This window comes from Poecilia reticulata, chromosome 12 (genome assembly GCF_904066995.2).
Source record: "Poecilia reticulata chromosome 12, P_reticulata-male-v2, whole genome shotgun sequence".
In the NCBI taxonomy this organism is placed as follows: Eukaryota; Metazoa; Chordata; class Actinopteri; order Cyprinodontiformes; family Poeciliidae; genus Poecilia; species Poecilia reticulata.
The window spans coordinates 5776014-5796477 of record NC_088841.1 but is presented as its reverse complement, the minus strand read 5'-3'; the positions used below and the strand labels follow the sequence as shown (position 1 = coordinate 5796477).

Sequence of the window (20464 nt, the reverse complement as noted above, 5' to 3'; positions counted from 1 at the left end):
AAAAATTATTTAAAAAAGCGTAGCCGCCCCCAAACTCGGGGCCCTGGGCTACCACCCAGTCTGGCCCAGGGGCTGAGGACCATGTGTTTGTAACGGGAAGGATTCAGAGAACGAGTCGTTTCTTTGTTTACTTTTTTCATTTTGGGCGGTCTTCCTCAGCCCAGGGGATTTGTTATCTGAAGCCCAAAAAGATTGTTTGCTGAATTAAAAAAAACAAAACAAACAAACAAACAAAAAAACAGCTAGAGCACGTATGTTTAAAATCCAGTTAGGTAGACGATGTGAAAACACAACACATTGAGAGAAATGCAGTCTTGTACCGGGGGAGCGGGTCCCTCACTGGGGTCCTGACTTGCCCCTGCCAACATGGCCGCCTGCCCCACAGAGCGCTCACTCTGATTGGTAGCTTCTTTTTAATAGCTGCCTTTGACCTCCATTCATCCATTCATCCGTCCATCTGTCGACTTCTCTTTCATTGCACATTGGAAATATAATTTTCACTAAACAGGTTTAGCAAAAAACTTTAGCGTTTGCCGTTGTCGTTTTCCAGGCTAAACTGAAGGTTTTATTCAAAGTGTGAATAAATTGACAACTCAGGATTTCCTTTTGTTCTGCAGTCAATCTTAAGTGAACTGTATGTTAATTTATTTTTGATCATTTCAAAGGAAAACAAAGTTAACTTTGCTTATCCCTGTTAGGATATCATTATTACAAATGCACTTTGGCTCTTCAAAGTAAAAGCACTTCCTCATACTCATTCTGAAATTCAACATTCACCCTCATTTAACAGTATCACCCTTTTCTTTCAGGTTGTGATTTATAATGTGGGAGGGATCATGTTTCACATTTCGGCTTAAATGTTTCAAATTAATATTTGTGTAGTATGCAACAGACTGGCGACCTGTCCAGGGTGACCCCGCCTCTCGCCCGGAACGTTAGCTGGAGAGGCACCAGCAACCCTCCCGACCCAACAAAGGGACAGGGGTGTAAAGAAAATGGATGGATGGATGGATTTGTGTAGTAGATTTTTGCTTCTCTCCTTGTAAATCATCTGAATCACAAAGAGAAAAAAGAGAAATGACTGACCATCTACTGCACAATACAGTTTGTTAACTGGTGTGACCTACTTGAATGCAAAACATTTATTGTTCTTCAAAATAAAAGCACTTCCTGAGTCATCTATAAACAGCGTCTCAACACAAAAGGATATTTCTATAATGACGTAATGATGGCATTGTATGAACACTATATGAAATATGGCAATAAATGACGGTTGAATGAAATTTTCTGAAAAAGACAATTCTTAAATTTTCACACGTTAACATCGACCTGTTATTGGTACTTGGTACCGTTTATTGGCACAGTTCTTTTCATCATAACTGCGCTCAACATCAACCTTACTAAGCTCCGCCCAGAAACGCCCTCGAAAATCCCACATGACTGCATGTCTCATAAACAAAGCCTCGCAGAGCTTAGTTTCTATGTCAACATGGCGTCTTTCATTTCGACTGATTCTCTGAGTCGATTAGTGTAGTCTGCCGGATTTTCACAAAATATAAGCCACAACAATGGAACCAACAAGTTCATGTCATCTTTTTTGGACGACATCAAGGTGTTTGAGCTACGCGAAAAGCTACCGGTCGATGAGGAAAACAGCAGATCCTCAGACCCTCAGCAGAAATATAGCTGTGGACAAGATCACTGATGCCTACTGTTCTTGCAAGGCTGGGTGAGTCGGACATTCATGATTTTAAGGGTTATTTTTGAAATCAGTGATTTCTGTTGTTGGCAAATGTTTGAGTATGCCTAGGCCTTATACACTACTCGGTGCTAGCGTGGCTAACACGATTACAGTTTAGTAAAAGCTAGCGTGGCTAACACGATTACAGTTTAGTAAAAAGCCTTTTCAGGTTAAATAAAATCTTTAATATATGTCAGATACGGTACACATTGCATATTGATCTGTTCAGCTAACGTAAGGCTGTAACAGATAGGCTTCTAGGTGGAGAAGTTGTATCGGTACTGCCATTATGCTGTACTTGGCTAAAAGGTTTTCATAATGGATGTGTTTATTATTGACTTTATTTTTTTCATTCACTAAACACAAAGAAAGCAAAGCAATAATACTTACACCAGGAGACACTTTGTTCTTATTGATCTTACGACGGTTGAACTGCAAATGCGGTCGTGCTCAAGCTTTGATCCAAGCAAGGCTTTCCGTTTCAGATTTTGGAAATCTGTGAATTTTAGTTCCACGAATACGATCAGGATACCTGACATCGCCTGTACAGATACCCCACTGACAGTGGAGAACCATTCTTTTTCGAGTCCTGACGCAAAAACTTTCTGCTGGTCTGCTAGTCCACAATGTACATTAGCATGTATTTACTACTGTAGCTTGTGTTTGTGGTAGCTGCGCTGTGACGTGAAATGGGCATTAGCCAATGAAACGCGGCCCCTGTGGTAAGGTCCATTGCCTTCATTCTTGCCACGCCAGGGTTGGGAAGCGTTCAACCCCGTTGTGTAAACACGTAACTTCTCCTCTGGTTGGCCACATTAAAATGGGTTTTAAGCTAGCTGGGCAGTCGGATTCCAGGTGGTTGATGGAAGGAGAAACTAAATGGCTGCTTCATATGGTTTTTAAACAAAGACAAAGATGATGAGGCTTTGTCTTCCAGACATAACACAACCTGGTGAACACGAGCCTGACCTCACACACACATACACAACCATGCGTGGTTGAGGGATAATTTCATGCGCGTATGAACCCTGGTGCCTGCTATGTCCGTCATCATGTCTGGGATAGCTCTGGCTGGGGTCCAATCTGGAGAATTTCCCCTCCGGTTCACATTAAGAGGGCGCTCATTACACCTGTCTTGTGCTTTAGAGAGGGAGAGAGAGAGACTGACCCCAGTGGCGACTTCCCCACATCTAAACACACGTACAGCATGTTGGAGGTAATCACTTCTGCTCCGAGTGATAAACACACACCAGCCTGGCTGAGCTGTCTGCCGTGTCTCCCATCGAGCTAACAGGCTAATCTGCGTACCGTGAGGTGATGTCATCTCTGCCTGTGGTTTACAGGCACGACACACTTACATGCTTGTAGGCTTGTCATCGGCGTGCGCTCACACACACACACACTACACACACTCGCAAACGTGTACGGAAATTGGATAGTCTAGTTAATTGTTGCATTAGTGCAAAGTGTGTAATCATTGTGCGCCTCGGGGAGTAAAACACACCCCGTATTTTTAGTTTACAGGCCCAGAGATTTTGTAACACTTCATCTGGTGCAATGGTGTTAGATGTGCTTCGTTGAAGGTGGGAATTAGAGACTAGTTGAGAGAACGCAGTACGTTAATTGTGTTTTTGGAGAAAAATTTGAGGTTTTCGTTTCTTGGCGATTGATTTTAAGAAGCTACCTAGTGTCTATGGTCATATTTTTATTTTCATCTCATTTCATAAAATTTTTTATTCAACCCACTCGATAATTAATATGAATACTTCATGTAATTACTAAAATATGCCATAAATTAAAAGGAGCAGAAAGAAAAAGAAATTTATATCTCCTCACTATTCACGTAAAAGATAATGAGCTATTCAGCTTAGAAGACTATTACAAATTTTAAATACACTAAACATACACAACAAGTGGATTAAAACATCAGCTTCACTTTCTTAGTAATGATTTTAATATTTCTTTTCAATGTAGACAGAGATTTTGTTTATTTTATCTGAATCTTGGAAAAATCTCAGTTCCTTTAACATTGTATTTGTTTTTTCTTTTTACAAATCTGCTTGGAATATTTCAGTATCATCTTGATATTCAAAGGATTTTTTTCTCATCAAAGAGACGTTTGACTCATAATTCGGCTTCTGCTGGCCTGCATCTTGGTCTGAAGTAAACTTAAAAGGACATAAAGGTGTGTGCTTCAATGCTGATGATTTGCTGCATCTCTATTTGAGAAGTTTGTTTTGAAGGAAAGAATGAAATAGCTGTTGAGTTGAAAGTTGTGCTGACAGAAGCAATGCATAAAGACTGCAGGTCAAATTTTCAACAATGTTTGATGGTAAATGTAGGAGGAGCCTTCATCTGCTCAGTTGACAAGGGACACTGGTATATGCTAATGATGCTAACGTTAGCATCTGCTTCGTTACGTCCTGTTGGTGTTAAACTAAATGGCTGTGCCATATGGTTTTTAAACCTTTCAAGAGTCTGGACTATGTTTGACCACCTCTACCTGAGAATCTAAAATACTTGGCTGAGCAAACTGGATAATTCTACAAAATAAGTCGGACATCTTTAGCTCAGGAGTACGTGTTTAAATTAGCTATAAAGTTTGCAAACTGAAATCAATTTATCACTATTCTCGGACTGATGAAGATCTTAGCTGGTAGACCTGATACCGTCCTCCCACTCAGCCGTCTGTGTCCAGCCTTCACAATTGGGTGTCAGGGTTCTGCAAACAGTCCGCTGAATGCAGGTTGAAGACCTGGTGTGAACACAAACCGGCATTGTTTCTGTCTCGCTGTCACCATCACCAGGCAGAGCTTTGCCCCCCGGACTCCGAAGCGGAAGCCGCCTGTGGCAGCAGAAACTCAACAGTTTTTCCTTTTTCTCTTTGAAGCGCTACTGGCAGAGATTTCAAAGCCCCTCTTTCTTAGAGTTGGCTCCTAAAATAATGCAACCCAGCTGCTCAGCTGAGCAGAACCAGGCAATACTTATTACCCTCGACAGCAACTGATTTTTATATATCCTTTTTATGTTTTACCTTTACTGCTTGGACATTCCAGGCCTTTTCTTTTTTTTTACACAACAACTAGACGAGGACTGCTATTTTGAACTGAATGGTGTTCAAACCTATTGGTTGTGTCTTTGTAGGTTGGAACCCATTTTCTGGTGCTGATACAGCATCAACTTTATGAAAATGTGAAGTCGCTGAGAATATTCAGGCCAGAGCTGGTCAGGTTGGTAGAGCTCTGCGCAGACCGCTGTGGTTCTTAATCAGTCCCAGTCTTATGATAGGAGCTCTTACGTAACACAGATCAAACAAACATCTATTGTGCAGATGTCTTCCTTTGGATAATAATTAAAGCCCAGATTTAACTGTTCAATGTTAAAATATTGAACTGAAACTAATCAAACAATAAAAACTGAAATTGAGAAAACATTTTCATTATCTGACAGAAATAAAAATGGCAATTAATGGGGAAAACTAATAAATGGAAGCACTTCATGTGCTTATAAGACTAAAACATACTGGAATTATAGATATACTATCCTTTGTTTTTGTGTTTGTGAATTTATTTATTAGCCTTTTCAACATTAAATAATTTAATACATTTTTTGAAAATGGTATCTTCTGTTGAGTATTCATTACCCAATAATACTTTGACCTTTTTGAATTCTGCACCTAAAGACTTAAAGTATGAAACTACTACTACATCTAATAAAAATTAAATTAAAACTAAACAATATTTACCTAATGATGACTAAAGAAGATTAGCAAACAAACTGAAAACTAACTGAATTAGACAAAATAAAACTAAACTGTAATGAAAAACCCCAAACTATCAGAAACCTGGTTCACACACAAACCTCAGTGAGCACCTGCTCTTCGGCACTCGTTAACCAATCACGCGCCGGCTCATTTGGTAATTTGTCTTAATTGCTCTCCCGTAAAGTCGTCGGTGCTGAGAGAAGCGATGTGGCCGCTTCCGGACACGTGCGTGTGCGGTGCACTCTGACCTGAGGGATGAAGCATCTGAGCCGGGTATTTTAATGAGAATGCTCCGTGCTCAGACTCACATGCCTCTTATTACAAACCCACAGACCCATTGAGCCAACGGAGGATGGGATCAACAAATAAAGAACAGCTTGTCGTGTTTTCTTTTCAACCTTGCCAGACGCAGCGGTAACCCATGACTTCAATTAGACAGTGTCCACATTTGGCTGCTTCTTGTTTGTTTACGGAAACATTTGAATAGTTTAATGTTTGGGATTCTGTGTTTGGTTTATTTTTCGCTGGCTGCGTTTCCATTGCAAATGTGTGCAAAACCTTATATATTCTGCTGTTGTCGGGGAAAAAAACAACACAGTTTTGCAATTGCCATGTTTCCATTAAATAAGTACAATTTACTTTTAGTGCAGTTAAAGTTCATCTGCATCATCTTCCTACCACTTCCTGTTGTCTTCTTTGTCTTTTCCGCCAGTAGTAACATCCGGTTGTTGATGCGAAAAAAGTGTTTCCATTACAGTCATTACAGGGAATGACGCCACCTACTGGTAAACAGACTGCAGTCGTACAGGGCTTCATCCAGTCCAGAGGACCCCAAAGATCTTTGCATATCATTCAACTGTTCCTGCTCACATTCAGATGCTGATGGTTCCAACATTTTTAGCCTAAACGTGATAAGAGATACAGTGGAAATATACAGTACAATTGTCAGTCCAGATTTGATCAGTTTTTGTATTTTTGATCATTATTAAGAGTTCATCGAGTGGATTTCAAACTCTTTAAAAACCTGTGACGTATTGCTTTGGGTAAGCAGTGACAGAACTGAAAAAGATGCGAACTTTATCCATTAGCTGGTTGTGTTATTGATAGAGTTCTAAGAAATCATTGTATATGTCTAGTTTGTCTACCAAGGACCCAAAATACTTCCAGAGGTAAAGATTGAAACACGCTGTCTTTTGAAGACTCAGAGTCTTCATCAACTGAGTCTGTCAACATAACAAAGCAACTTAGTATTTACTTTCTTTCCCATTTCAAAATAAGAGATTCAAACATAGATGTAGTGTTGATGGCTTACTCGTACTCCACCATAACCTGGAACTCAAAAATGTCTACTTCCCAGTATAAATCAAACCACGGACAATTGGAGATGCTGAAGAAACGTACAATGAACTGGCACAGACTCCAACTATTAAGTAGTCCGAATCATGTACTTTGCCTTGAACATTTATTCAAAGTAGTACCTAAAATACCAAATGAGCCATTGGTTTTAGTAGAGCAATAAAGCAGCATATCATCATCCTCCAGCTTTTAGCATATGGCGAACCCAATGGTGATTGCTAATCTTTCAAATCGTGCAAACGGAGTAACTATGTTATTAAATGGGCTCCCTAAAACTACTTCACTGAAAGAAGGCAACCCCTTCCAGTCAATTCCCCGTTTCCCAAAGCCCTTAACCACTATAAGAAAGACCCTTTTGTGGTGAGCCTGGCTGTGGAGAACATACCTCCAGTCCCCACATAAGAGTCAATCTCCAGCTGTGGAAGCGGCTCGGCAGCTGAACTCCGCCGCCTGGTATCCAACAGCTCCTACTGAGAGGCATTGCTGGGTTTTATGCACGTTGGGGCATTTTCTGGCATCATTTGAGAGAGCAAAAATAGCAGTCGGATTGTAGCACTCGGGGAGAAAATCCTCTCAGCTGTGGCAATTTGGAATATAACCAACAAAGATTTACGCGGCCGAGGTTCCCTTGAGGTCAAAAGTATGCTCACAGCACATGGCGAGAGGGAGAAAATAGTCTGCAATTATCTTATTTTTCATTCAGACTTTGCAGCGGTGTCCTTTTGTTGGATCTGATCGGTACAACGTGTTTTTTTTTTCTGCCTGCTTTCTTAATTACAGAAAATGGCCAACTAATGAACCAAATCACAGCCAGCGTGCTATCAGTGTTGGTTTTATGGTTGCGTGACTGGCGATTAAGAGCCCCTGCTGGCATCGGTTTATTGGCCTAATTAATGTCGCAGTTCTCTGACGGAAGCTGTTGTGCAAATAATGTATTATTCAAGGTTTTTGTGGTGAAATGGTGTTTATTTTTCCACTGTTTGAGCCTTTTTTCGTATTGCTGGTTGGATAGATTTTGGTTGTATTACGTTTGTTAATCTCAGCGACAGGCTCGATTAAAAACGAGGCACGCAGTTGGTGGCTGGAAAAATATCCTTTTCTTATTATTTCTTCTGTTTAAAAACATTTGACTAAGACTTAAGGAATATACTTTATAATTCAACACATATCTAAACACACAGTGCAGATATGCCATGCCTGTGGATTAATAATACTAAAAACAAACAAGACAGTGAATGGCATGGATCAGGTAAAAGTGTCTTTATTTCCATTATTGGACTTTAAACTAGATTTGGAACAAATGACATGAGGCTTGAACTGGATAAAAAAATATTGTTTTTACTTATTAATATCACCTCTGCTATGACATCACAAATAAATTACTTGTTAATGGACTTGTAGTTAGACATTTTTCCAGTTTTCTCCAATCTGTTAAACTTAAAATAGGTTGTTTTGTGACATTTGTACAATATATAGTAAATGTGTGAGTGGATGTAATATTCGGTCCAAATTTCAGAAAGAAATTAAGCTACGTTTTTGAGTTAGCTAAGTTATTAAGTTATTAGGCACCACTTTTCTTGTGTATATCCAGTTGAAAATATTTAGATTTACATAGTAGCAGTCAAAGTCTCTTCTTTAACCTCTTCAGCGTGTTAGCGGGTTTGTGAAAAATTGAAAAAGAAAAAAACACTTCCTCTCCGCCGTGTTGTCCTGACCATTTAGCAGCTGTTGCTTTGGCTCTGCTGAAATGTGTGCATGCCTCTTGGGACTAAGTTGTTTCCCCGTGTGTCGCTGCAGCTGAGTTATGGTGCGTTCGCATGCATAGCTTTTTGCAGATGATGTAAGCAGAAGCCAAGGAGAGATTAATGAGATATCCTAAATGGCTGGATAGACGAATACATTTCACACTGTTGAGCTTAAACAATGTAGTTGTGTTTTTTGGGGGGTTTTTGCTGTAGGAATCAATGACTGAACTTTTTTTTCAACCAAGTGTTGATACTGAGATATTACCCTTGACACGTTCTTCAGCAAACCGACCTCTTTCACCTGAGTGTTAACTAGGCTAAGTGCTTGTTCTTGATGGACAATATGCTTCAGAAGACTTCAGAAAGTCTTGCAGAACTGGAGGAAAGCAATCAGCCATTAGTTAATTAACTGCAGCTTGACATTTGTGTGCCATTTGTGTGCAGCAGGGAGAGGAACTGGAATCTTCTGGTGACAACAGAAACATGTTTGTGGCTTTTTGTAAACCCCAAACTTCTGATCCACTTTTGTTTTTTGTAACATTCACTGGCTGTCAGGACGATTAAGACATACACTTTGTTACTACTTGGTGCTCTTTGGGTTCCTTGAACTTTGTTTGCCTTTTTTAAAATCTTAGAAATTATATTTCGTTTGGCAATACTATGATAAGCTATAAACATCCAGCTGACACACAATAGGCTTACCATTTATGAGAATCCTAATGCCCTAATGCTTGCTCTTGGTTTTGGTTTAGTTTATATGTCAGTTCATGCCTAAGGCTGCTAAATCTTCCACAACAAGCTGCTAACTTGGCATCCAACATGTTGCAGAACAATGGATATGTTACAGTGGATTTGTAAGCTGTACTGATTTTTCATAAATTTCACTTGTTTCAAAGTCACGATAACACAAATAGCATTCCTTTCTGCAGAACGTGTGTAAAAATACACTGTATATTTAAGCTAGCACAAACCAATTTCCCTCCATCCAACATGCACCGTTTTGTGATGATAATCTGACTTTTGCTCCAATTTTCCAACTTTTACATCTTTTTGAATATTCCAGTCAAACAAAATTCTTTATAGCAAAACATAAAAAATAAAAAGCACATTTCAATTAGCTAGCTTAAAGTATGGTGATACAATACAAAGATGTTAGCCTAGTTAATATTTACTGGCAGTGTGAGTAGACTTGCAGGGTCCTGATAAACAATTTAATAACAGATAAGTTTCTAAACACATGAAAAAACTGCAATATGCTGTTTACTTTTGTTTGCTTTTGTTACCCAGCTTATAGTTTTAAGCTGTCGAATTTTCCACAACAGTTTGCTAGCCTAGACTTTTGTGTGAGAGGCTAACACAACTTTCAGAATTTTGCTTTATTTTCTTTTTTCAACTATTAGAATCTGCTTCGACATATCCCATCCATCCATCCATTTTCCTAACACTCTTGTCCCTCAGTGGGGTCGGGAGGGTTGCTGGTGCCTATCTCCAGCTATCGTTTCGGGCGAGAGGCGGGGTCACCCTGGACAGGTCGCCAGTCTGTCGCAGGGCAACACAGAGACACACAGGACACACAACCATGCACACACACACTCACACCTAGGGGCAATTTGGAGAGGCCAATTAACCTGACAGTCATGTTTTTGGACTGTGGGAGGAAACCGGAGTACCCGGAGAAAACCCACGCATGCACAGGGAGAACATGCAAACTCCATGCAGAAAGACCCCAGGCTGGGAATCGAACCCAGAACCTTCTTGCTGCAAGGCAACAGCTCTACCAACTGCGCCACTGTGCAGCCCGCTTCAACATATCGATAGAATGAAAAGTATTCAGAAAAGAAAAAAACTCAAATTCACAGCGCTGACTTAAAGCATGGTGAGCTAATATTAAGATGCTAGGCTAACTGGGTCAGAGCAGCACTGCTGGCTCCTCGGGATCAATTTGGTAAAATGCCTTTGATTCACTGCAGCTTTAGATTTATCTGGAATTCTGTTTTTGGACACCAAATCCATATAACTTCAACATCATGTTTTATTCTGGCCTCATCCAGCTCACGTCGTAAGCTGCTGAATGATCAATAACCTGCTAACCTTTGATATCACATGTGTTGCAAAGTAGTACCGACTGTTTCTTTAAAAACGGATCCCTGCTGCGGCTGGAAACGATAAAACCTGCGATAACTGAATCCAAACAGCAATTTTGTGAAGCAGAAAGCTGAAACTTACTCATAAGGGAAAGACAAAATCAAGCTACAAGCTTCTATTGGTTCATTATCCCTGGAGGGCAGACCTTTCAAACTACATTCAATCACCTTGTTTTATTGGTTTAACGATATTGATGGAAACTGATTTAAACTGTTCTGAAGGGGCCGTCTCCGCATTTTGTAAATTAAATGTGCCCACAAGCCTACTTCTGTTGGACGTCGTCCATAGTCTCAGTACAGTTTCAACTAGTCTGGTTTTAGGACAAAAACAATACAAGCGTTCACAATCAAGCTAAAACTACATGAGTTAATCTAGTAGATTCAACGTTTTTGCTCCATGGATGTAAAGTTGGCCATCAGCCAGCGACTTCACACCTCGCTTCCTCGTAGATCCACCGCAAACTTTTATGTCGCGCTCTACATTATGCAACTTTGCCCTAACGAGCGTCGCAGACGTCAGCGTCTGCTCGCGTTTTTATGGACATGTGAAACAGTTTAAGTTTCTCCAGGTGCAGCTTCTTCCATGTGACATGTTTAGATGGAAAATACCAATGAGCAATGAGAAAAGGATGCTTGTTACTGCTGGAGAGCCAGCGATGACTAAACTCTTGGCCTCTGGAGATGGTATGGTTTGGTCGTTTGGACTCAGAGCTCTTTTCTCTCTTCAGGTTGTGCAGCATCAAGAGACGAGGCTTACATCATCTGGCTTTAACCGAAGAGGCTTGTCTGCTTTCACTATCAGATTCCACACAAGAGGTTGGTGTTTCGCCCTCTAATGTCATTTTGCACTATGTATGTCTCTGGTAAGAATTTGTAAAAATCTGAAAAAAAAAAAAAAAATCATCTTTTGTTGCCAAAGCACAATTTCAGACTGAAGGTTTTAGAAACCTTAAGTTTTAGGGAATGAGTCAACTTTTGGTAAAACTCACAAGATGCGTTTCCACTGACCGCATAGTTGCGCAAATTGGAATTATGAAAATTAAATTTGCTTAATAGAAATACGGCAATTTTGAAAAAAAAATTTTTTTTTTTTTTTCAATGAAAAGTTTTTGAAAAACTGCAACGGAGACACTTTTCTTCACATCATCAACCGGATGTTGCTACTGCTGGAAGAGATGAAGAAGACAACAGGAAGTGGTAGGATGATGATATCGTGGCATGTTTTTTAATGACTTGTCACGTGAACAAACTTATTCACATTGTAATGCTTTTATTGCATTTCTCATTTAATGGAAACATCACAACTGTGAAATTGTGTTCAACATTGGCGGAATATCGACAAAGTTTTGTGCACAGTAGTAGTGGAAACATAGCTAAGGTTTTACTTCTGTTGGAAATGTCTTTGTATTTTGTAGTTCATGATGGTCTCTTAGAAGAGAAACAGGCCCGCAGCATCACAGATCATCCACCATAGTTGACAGTGGGCATAAATGTCCTTTGTTCCAGTTAAAGTTGCACCTGAGACTTGAATGACTTTACTCAAATTAAAGTACATTTTCTCTAAACCATTCAATGTAAGATTATACTAGTGCAAGAAAGAGAAACGTTTACGGTGTACATATTTCTGCTGGTAAGTGGGTTTCCGACTGGCCTGTGAGTCCAGAGTAAAGCTTTTCCTTTGGAGAAAGACGATACAAAGGCAAACACAGCTTCCTGCTATTCTTGTGATGATAATATTGGGGTTCCTGACACTTTTTCCAAGTGGAAATGCCATCTGTTCCCGTGGCCTCAATGGTTCTAGCACATGTTTGCCAACATCCGTCTGCCTACAAAGTCTGTCACTTACAGTCAGTCCAAGGTCAGACTGACAGCGAAGACATTATCATTGTATGATATTTTATCGTAGCGTCTTAGCATGTGGCCTTGCACCTAGCCATTTCCATTTCCAAAGGTGTATTTTCAGTGGAATACTTTCAATATGCTCTGTGAAAAGGTTTGCGAATGACCAGAGTTTGTGTTCCACAGCAAAATCTGCAAATACTGAACCAGGAACAGGCTGGAGAGCCGCTGCATTTGGTCACAGTGGCAAGAATTATGATAAGAAAATTAACACATTAGCTTAGAAAATCAACAACACCCTACTATTGCTGAGCATGGTGATGGTAGCATCATGCTGGGGGTGTTTTTTTAGCTGATTCTAATGCTCTGCAAAAGGAAGGAAAATTATTCTTCAAATCCTAACATCAAAACTCTGACTTTGGGTATTTGTCCTTTGAAGTTTGTTTTCAGATAGTCAGATTTTTGTTTATTCCTCGTCTCCCATAAAACCTAATATTTTACACCACCTTGCAAAGCTATTCTAATGACCCATATAACGTGACTCAACTGGGGCCCCTGCACTCCTCACTAAGGCTTCAAATCAATCGTGTGTATTTATCTATCTGGCGAATAAAGAAGTAGTGGGGAGTGTTTTTGACATATAGAGTGAAAACAATGGAGCTGGAAATAATGAGCAGGGCCACCTGTGAAGGCCATTGAATTGGAAAACCCCCGGCTAACATAAACAAACTACTAGTTTGTAGGGAAACGTTGTGTCAGCAGCTCCCTTCCTGTTATCTCGTCCTTGCTGCAATGTTCTGGTTTCCATCTTCATCTTATTTCTGTCACTGTCATCCAGGTGATATCTTGGTTCATTTATCCATCAAACATAACCCCCCTCACCTCACCTTCCGATATTATCGGCTCTTTTTGGACTCATTTTGTGGCTGTGGGAAACCGCCGTGGTATAATCTGGCACGGACAAGTTTCTGTCAGGTTTTCGTATAAAGGAGCTTGACCGATTCGACACTTCAACACTCGCGTCTTTGTCGGCAAGCCATTGTGCCTCCACGTCTCACTTTACTCCCCCGAAACCAGCCTAACAATAGCAACACACTTCTCCTTTGCTCACATCCCCATCCCATCTCCTTATTTGTCCTCATACCTCGTCTCCCAACGTCTTCTTACTCTAGAGTTTCTTTGCTGAGAGCAGGGATAACATCAGAAAGAGAGAGAGAGAGAGGGTGTTGTCAATGCTTTTCAGCAGTGCTTACTTTGTGATTTGAAGCAGAGGACCAGGTTGAGTGCAGAGTGACCCCCTCTCACTCCCCGGGAGCGTTCGGATGAAGCAGGCTCAGAGAGCTGCATTTGCGGGGGGGAGTTTAGCTTATTTTGTGCTATTGTGGGAAACTCCGCTGGGAGCAGGAAGGTCAGAACTACGGGGAAGTTAGGATTAAACTTTGCTCTCCCCCGAGCAGAAAACAAAGGGAAAACAACACACATAGGGCTGAGTCCGTCCAGCTTAGTGGAGTGACTTTTTTTTTTCCCTTCAGATTTGGCCCAGAAAAATAGTATTTAAAGTAGAAGGACTCTTTTTTGTTGTTTGTGGCCCCCTGAGGGCAGTAAGCAAGGCACAGGCGGGGCTGGTCATAGCTAAGCATAATGGAAGCCCTCAGTGTTAGACCTGAGGGCCTCGAATACTTTGACTCCTTGACATAAGGGAGTGTTTGGGGTCCTCAGGGCTCTTCAGTTAATCAGCTGTCAGAGCAAAGATGTGTCAAGAATTTCTTAAAGGGGCAGTATTATGTGTTTTCCAGACACATAGTGCCATTTTATAGCACAATTAAGTAACTATGTTAACTTCAGTTGTTATTAAAATGCTGTGCATATAAAATGTGACTTAAAAGAAATTAGACTTCCTAATTTAGCACGTTGAAATTGGGCCTCTGTCTCTTTAAGAAACTTCTGCTCTTTCTGAAACTCCGCCTTCAGGAAGTTATTAAAACATGGCTCCTCTATTTACCCTTCAACATTTCTACCAGCGTTGCTCTGTGCAGTAGTTTGCATACTTAGCTCAGCAGAGGTTCAGTTCCACCAGGTTTTTGCTAATTGCTGCTGGCTAGTCTGAAGGAGCTGAGTGTTGGAGTCGTGACGGAGGGCTGCTCTGTGAGGCGGAAGCTGCAGGTTCCATAAGGAGCTGCGTCTCAAAGGCGGAGCTAGGTCCACCCAGGGTTTTCGCATAGCTGAACAGTTATGCGAAAACATGTATGAGAAACTCATACATGTTTGAGTTTCTCAAACATGTATGAAAGAACACATGCAAGAGGCAATAATATTATTACCTTTTGCATATATTATTAATATTATAAAGCTCAAAAAAGTCAATTTGACACAATAGTTCCCCTTTGAAGGGTCTTTTCACATAGTAACATATTATCAGTTTAACACAATGTACAGTCAAGCTGTCAATAACCTCAATATCTTTGTTTGCAAGTTATTTGATCTTCTGCCAAAACTGAAATCTCACCATCCATGTTGCATCCGTTTCAAAGATACTTTGAAATACTCGTACTGGTAGCATGTACATTTACTATGATGGTACACAATGCTAATTTTATAGCATAGATGGGCTCTAAGAAAGTGAACCTTAAAAAAAAAAAAGAATTTGTGTTGTGGACTATTGGGAAAAAGTGCAATGCGCGATAATATTAGTGGATTTTGCCACAGTGAGATGATTTGCAAGAAACAGTGCTAACGTCTTCCCAGCTAACGAGGAAATTAAATTAAAATGTAACGCTTTTGTTTCAACCACACAGCCTTATTTAAAAAAGTATAATAAAGTGACTGTCGTCTGATGTTTTGTAGCTTAATGACTTTACCACCTCACCACCAATTTAACATCTAAAGCATTTATGCTGCATTAAATAACAAATGTGGCAAAATATATTACAGGCAAAAAGATCCTCAATGCATCGTCCTTACACAAACTAACACTTATTGCAGTCCAGACAGTTCTTCATATCATGCACATTGCATAGAGTAATATTCCCATGGTGATGATTTTGCAAAAGACTGTTGAGTGTCAGCTCACCTGCATCGTCATATATTTTGTACGCCTCTTTATTTGAGGGTAAAATAAAATGTGAATTGTTCAGCAGCAAACATGTAGCTTCCCCTCCTGACTGTAAAATGTTGATCAATCATTTTCCTATGTGGTTATTTTTATTAAAATAAATTACATCAGGTGAAAAACTAGTAAATGACAAGAGCCATAATAAACTGACACCCTTCAAGCGAGCTCTGACATTCTGCAACAATGAAACGGGCAAATAAAACCCCGTTTTCCCGCCTTTTTGTGGCTACCATTTTGAAATGCCAGCTACATTCTTTTGATTTTTGCTCCATGTTTTCAATGTTTAACATCTGGTTTACAATTATTCAGCAGCAAAAGTTGATCCGCGAGCGGAAAATATCACGGCGTTAGCATGAAGTATGCTGACACAGCGTAAAATGTTAGCCTGCAATGTTAACCTGTTGTTGATAGCCCAGCCGGGTTTTCAGTTGCCTAGCAAGACTTGTGTGAACATCTCCTGTGGTTCATCACCACAGTCAAGCAAGCTAGATGCTAACATAAACACGCTCACAGGTTTAATACACTGGATCCTTGCTTGAGAAGGTGAAATGCCAAGTTGCGATGCTACTTGACATGCTATCCCTTAACAAGTGCTAACCAGCCAATCCAGGAGCGCAATTTGTTTCCTTTGGCACCGATTGGCTGTTATCCCAAGAGCGGAGTAAAGAAAGGCTGTAGATGTTAGCTTCTGTGGTAATGCTAAGACAGTTTTCACTGCATCAATGTATAACCTATGAAGGTATTTCTGGGTTTTAAGCTACTAAAGTGTGTGTATTTTGGTCCCAACCCCCTATGTATAGCTTGGGTCTACTGTAGATGTGTTTTGCTGATGAGGTGTTACCTAAAGTATTGTTTTAACCTAATTAAGACAGCATCAAGTTGTGTTGGTAGGTATTTTAAGGAGTTATGTTTTGCTTTCTTGCCATCTTGCTCCGTCTCCCATCGTTATCTCCCTCTCTCTCCTTCCATCTCTGTGATGGATGTCTGTGTTGTTGCTGCTGCTGCTGTGGCTCCACCTCCTTAACCCTCAGCTCAGACATCACAAGTTGATATGTAGCTGCTCACTGATGCCGTACAGATGGTGTCAGAGTGGGGAGAGGCAAACAGCAAAATGATCTCTGGGCAAGAAGTCGCCGGGACCTTTCTCCGTCTGTGGCGGAATTGGCTGACCACCCACTTTGTGGCCGGAGGGGAAAAAAAATATATGTCAGATGGTCTTTTGTTTTGTGCCTCCTTCCTGCGCGGCTCATTGGACTGCGGGTGTTTTTGGTCAGTGTGAGGAGATGAGGCATTGTTGACCTTCCTCCCTCAGAGGCTTATTTGAAGGTTTCACCCTCCTCTTCCTCCTCCTCCGCATCCCTGAGGAGAACGGCTCCTGCTCCCTGTCAGCTCTCAACCGCTCTGACATACAGTCGGTCAGACTGCATAAACAGATGTTTTCAGGGTAACAATAACCCAGTAACCATATACTAAAAGATAAAAGAGAAATATTCATGTTCCCCCCCCCCACTTAGATTCATGTGTGCAGTTTTTATTATGTACCGTGTAACTATGTACTGTAAAACAAGACTTGTGGGATACGTGAGATTGTTTTCTCTACAAGTCCTCCAACTATTCCTCACAGTTGGAGGTGTTTTTCCTTACTTGCTCCTCCGTGTTGGACGGGTACGCCCCACCCCTCTGGCAGGTGTACTCCCTAAAGGCCCGAAAAGCTACACCGTGGCTCTGTCCAACACTCGTGTGCTCTGTTTCTTTCTCACGCTCCTGTCCTGCAGGGATTTTCTCACCTTGGACACATCTGCACCTTTATGATCCAGCCGCGCTCCCTTGTTGGTTCATAAATTAAACACGGCACACAGATAACACTCCTACGCTAAGATATGTCGGACTGTAATTTCTACCGGCAGGAGAGCGTAGCACAAAGGTGACGGGGTTTGAAATAAATATGCAGTAAGTGCTTTGAAAAAAAGTATTATTATTATTCTGTGTCATGCTACGTTTTTTCACATTTGCCCAGGTTGGGTTGGAGAATTTTCTGATGTAAAAAACGAAAATCGTCATTGCTTAGGTTGTCGTCATTTGATGTAAAAATTACAACAAAAACACAGCTGAGTAATGAAGTACAGATTCCCTCCTCAGAATTTCAACCAAAAAAAACAAAAAAAACAAAAAACCTTTTTGATATCAAAAGCTGACAGAGGGGCAAAAAGATGCTAATGCTAGTTCTACATCGGATGTGTCCAAATTCAGAGGCACCGTTCTTGGTCAACCTCGTCGACTGCAAATACCAAAACTGAGCGGCTTGAACAAGAAACGCAACTAAAATCACGTGTGAATAAGTGTTGGGGAAGTTTGATTATGTTCAGACAGACGTTGACGGAAAACACGAGAAATACAAATTGACGTTCGAAAGGACTTATCAGTTGCCTTTTGTGATGTCGCCAGTGGCACATGGAAGAATGGTTGTGGCAGGGTAGATTTTCTTTACATAGAATAATTATAGATACATGAATAAAAAAAGTGACCTTTTTATATGGCTCTATCGGTGGAAAACTGCACATAAAGTGAGCTTAATTGATTTGACAGAAAATCCTGGCGAGTAGCTTTAAATTTGATTTACATCTGTGAAGCTTTGCTCTGTCTGTGCGCAACCCCTAGAATAAATACAGCTTTATATTACTATAATAAAAACATGCATTCTGAATCACTTCTTTTATTGTAACAACAATGATTAAAAGGAACATCCAGCTTGACTTGATCTGTAGGTTCGGTTAGATTTTTCTTCTTCTTCTTCTCCTGTGTGTGTATGTCAAACATCTGTCTCCACGCGGCGGCTGATGGGTTCTTGACTGGGCCAGATGTGCTGCAGCAGCTTCCCTCTGCGCGATTCAAACTCAACTCAGACCTCCACGACACCACAGACGTGTACCGCAGAGGAGCGGATTTGTCGCTGCATATCTGTTGCTGGAGGTTTTCTGAGGAAACGCCAAACGGAGCTGAAAGGAGACGCAGCGAGGACATTCACTTTAAATTAAGCCCCGGCAGGATGGCAGGATGCTTTGTCTCGGGTGCTTTGCTGTTTTGGGAATTTGTAAAGCAATTGTCATTCAATTTCCCTTCTCAAAAGAAAATGGAAACTCCGTAAGCTCTTGGGGGAGTTCATGACTGAATCGAGCCATATGGTTCCATAAATCCTCCTTGCCGCTCCGTCTCTTGGTGTCCTCGGGGCGGCTGGGCCGAGGAGCGATGCAACACGGGCGGGCAGGCCGCCGCACCTCCGATTGAAAACACGTGGCGATAAAAACCTCATTGAGATATCTGAGGAATGTCCGGAAATATTGTTTCGACGCAGGCCAAAACAAAGCTTTTGGTTATGCTGGTTTCAATTTTTGCTCTTTCTAAAGTAGTTTTTCTTTCTGTCTTGAGCATAAATTTGGGATTGGGTATCTAAAAAACCCCTGAATCTACAGTAACAATAACCATAACAATAATTTTCATCATGTAAAAGTGGGAAAAGAGTGCCATTCGTTTGAATACGTTCGCTCTTGGTAAGCCTGTTGCAGTTTCTTCTAAAGACTGGAATCTCTTCCCATTCTTCTTTGCAGAATAGTTCAAACTTCATTAAAATAGTTGAAGATGTATAATAGCGGCCCAATCTTCACTTTGACTGGGTCGCTGTGATACACAAAAATACTTTGACCTGAGGCATTGCAAAATAGCTCTGGCTGTGTGTTTAGAGTCATTGTTCTGCTGAAGGCGACCCTCGACCTCAGTTGGAAGTCTTTTGCAGACCCGGCCCGAGTCAGCAGGCATTGTGTTCGAGCCCGATCCGACCCGACTAACTTTAGCTACAGGTCAAACCCCGTAGTAAAAATAATTTAATAAAAATGTGACTGATTTCATTTTTAGACCACCATTTAAGTAAGCCGCGTAACTTCCCTGTTTCTAGCTTTAGCTTGACATCTTCCAGCTCCATTTTGTTGCTTGTAGCTGCAAGGTGAGTCAGGGGTTCGGTGGAGCCTCTGCCGTGGAGGTAAAGACACACTTGTGTAAAGTTGTGATGACGCCCCGCTTTGCCATCACTTGCTGCAGAGGATCACGTTACATTGCTTAGCCAATCAGGGCTGCGGAGGAGCACTGATTGAAGGAGCTTCACTCTCAGCATGGATTTGAACTTGTGTCTTTATTTACTTCAGCAAAGTTCACAGTTTTTACCAAATTCTATAGTCTGAATCTGCTCCTTAGTTGCATCTTTTCGGGGTTGGTACTGCCTCTAATGGTGTGGGGGTGGTAACACAGCTAATATAATTACATTACTAAATCTGAATACCGCAATGTATTTTGTGTGTCAGGGGGGGGGGGTGGAATAAGAAGGGTTCGATGAATGCGCATATGCAACTGGGGGTTTCGGTACCTCAAAAAAGGTTAAGAACCACTGACCTAGAGGTATTAAAGTTAAGAGGCCTGAATACTTATGCAACGAACACTTACCGAGTTGTATTTGTAGAAAACAATCGAAGCTATGCATGATTCAAATTCAGAAGAAGTTTTATTTATATAGCACTTTTTCAGCATCAATTCAGTTCAAAGTGCTTTATTGATCCCAAAAGGAATTTTTCCTTTCACTTCACAACTATCCGCTACTTTATGCTGGTCTACCACACAAAATCCCACTGAAATACATTGACCATTGTGGTTCTCTCCGGGTACTCCGGTTTCCTCCCACAGTCCAAAAACATGACTGTTAGGGTTAATTGGCCTCTC

At 40.9% G+C, this 20464-nt stretch overlaps 1 protein-coding gene across 1 annotated transcript in view; it reads left to right on the top strand.

The window, feature by feature from the left end:
- lhfpl2a (LHFPL tetraspan subfamily member 2a) overlaps window positions 1–20464 on the top strand; it is a 49585-nt gene that overhangs the window by 9113 nt on the left and 20008 nt on the right. Inside the window, exon 2 of the mRNA XM_008423419.3 lies at window positions 11478–11565. The gene's annotated coding sequence lies outside the window, so the exon portion shown is untranslated. The remainder of the gene's footprint in view (window positions 1–11477; window positions 11566–20464) is intronic.